The 2,141-nt window shown below is 43.0% G+C and overlaps 1 protein-coding gene across 1 annotated transcript in view; it reads right to left on the reverse strand.

Annotated features, from left to right (window-relative positions):
- slc39a14 (solute carrier family 39 member 14) overlaps positions 1 to 2,141 on the reverse strand; it is a 21,605-nt gene that overhangs the window by 18,842 nt on the left and 622 nt on the right. The window lies entirely within an intron of this gene.

A 2,141-nucleotide genomic window follows, 5' to 3' on the forward strand; every position in this document is an offset into this window, starting at 1 on the left:
CACAGAGACACACACAGAGACACACACAGAGACACACACAGACACACACAGAGACACACACACACACACAGACACACACACAGAGACACACACACACACACAGAGACACACACAGACACACACAGAGACACACACACACACACACACACACACACAAAGACACACAGACACACACACAGAGACACACACACACGGTGTCCCTAAATCAAACATAATCCAAGGTCTACTTCGGCTGCTGAGATAAAGGACTCAGCTGAGACCTTCAACAAGAAGCTGAAGGCTTCAGATGTGATGAGAAACAGAAGGTCTGGAGAAGCTAAAGGAGGAAAGCTTCGGCTCGTTTCAGTCGGACCTGTGGCCGCCGGTCGGAGCCAAAGGTCAAGTGGGGGAACATGTGAAGTGACCGTATGTTTGGCTCGCTGTCAGAGCTCCGAGTGGACGGGAACCTGCGGCGTCACGAGACACGTCAGTCATTGCAGGTGCAGCAGCTGCTCCCCTGGTCAAACATGTCGTGCACAAGACAAACAGTGGAAGCGCTGATCCACCGTGTCATCAGTTTCACATCAGCGTTCAGAAAGATGACTCTTTCTTTAAAGCATCGTTTGACTTTCTTCAGGCTGAAAGTACATGCTCACCCCCAGTCCGCCGCCCTGCACAGCGCAACACGTGAACTCACAGCCTACCATCAGCTGCCAACGTCCTGAAGTTTAGAACAGGAAGCAGCTCTGATAAAACGTCTAAAGACTTTTACAGCTTAAGGCAGCTCAGAATATTTTTATTTACTGAAAAAAATACACAATAAAATACTTGAATATAAAACATTAAAGTCAAAATGACTTTTCCTTGAAGACCGCACACTAAAAGACAAAACTTTGACAATTATGGCAACATTTTCCGTACCTTTCCTGAGCTCCTGGACGTTTTGTACCCCACCGATCGTCCTGAGCTCCTGGACGTTTTGTCCCCCACCGATCGTCCTGAGCTCCTGGACGTTTTGTCCCCCACCGATCGTCCCGAGCTCCTGGACGTTTTGTCCCCCACCGATCGTCCTGAGCTGTCTTTATACTGACGCTGCATGTCCACTCAGCTGAAATGACTGTGCAGCAAAGCCCGTCATCAGGTGAGGTCGACGCTGTGAGCTCTGCTCACCAAACCACCGTCCACCTGCACATTAAAGCCAGTGACTCAAGTCCAGCTTTAAGAAGCTCCTGCTCAGTGATCCAGAGCTGAACCAGCCGCAGACCCTCAGCTCATTTATTCCCTTCACTCCGTTACACTCAAATTTAAAAACTGTACAAATGTGTAGAAGCTCAACATGCACATTTTTCCACTGTACACATCTCAAATAAACTTTAGGTATTTGATTCAGGATGTGTGGAAACTTATAAAAATAAATCAATAAACGTCCGGATCTCAGTAATCCAGGTAGATGACTCTAACCAGGTCAGGTCCTCTGGACGGGTCCTTCTTTGGAGAAACGGTTCGTCTTTTGTCCAGTTTCTGTCCATGAGACTGACACATTGTCCAGTTTAAGACTGGGATTAAGACTTTCCTTTTTGATAAATCCTATAGTTAGGGTCAGCTTGTTATGCTGCTATAGACTTAGACTACTAGAGGACAAACTGACCTCATGTTCTTAAATGAATTGTTAAAATTCAATAGTTTTCATTTGATACTATTTCTATCTTAACATGTGATTCTTGACCTGCCATTGTGTATCTATTCCTACCAAACCCAGCCGGTCGAAGCAGATGGTCCTCTAGTCCTGATCCTGGTTCTGTTAAAGGTTTCTTCCTCATGAGGGAGTTTTTCTTTCCACTGTCGCCTTCATGCTTGTTCAAGATGAGAGTTCAGTGATGGAGTTAAACTCAAAGCTGCTCCTCACATAAATAATGTTCAATTATTATTTTATACATGAATGTTTCTGTTCAATTATTATTTTATACATGAATGTTTCCGTTCAATTATTATTTTATACATGAATGTTTCTGTTCAATTATTATTTTATACATGAATGTTTCTGTTCAATTATTATTTTATAGATGAATGTTTCCGTTCAATTATTATTTTATAGATGAATGTTTCTGTTCAATTATTATTTTATACATGAATGTTTCTGTTCAATTATTATTTTATACATG

The sequence above is a fragment of the Nematolebias whitei genome, chromosome 8 (genome assembly GCF_014905685.2).
Source record: "Nematolebias whitei isolate Nwh7 chromosome 8, NemWhi1, whole genome shotgun sequence".
NCBI classification, from domain to species: Eukaryota; Metazoa; Chordata; class Actinopteri; order Cyprinodontiformes; family Rivulidae; genus Nematolebias; species Nematolebias whitei.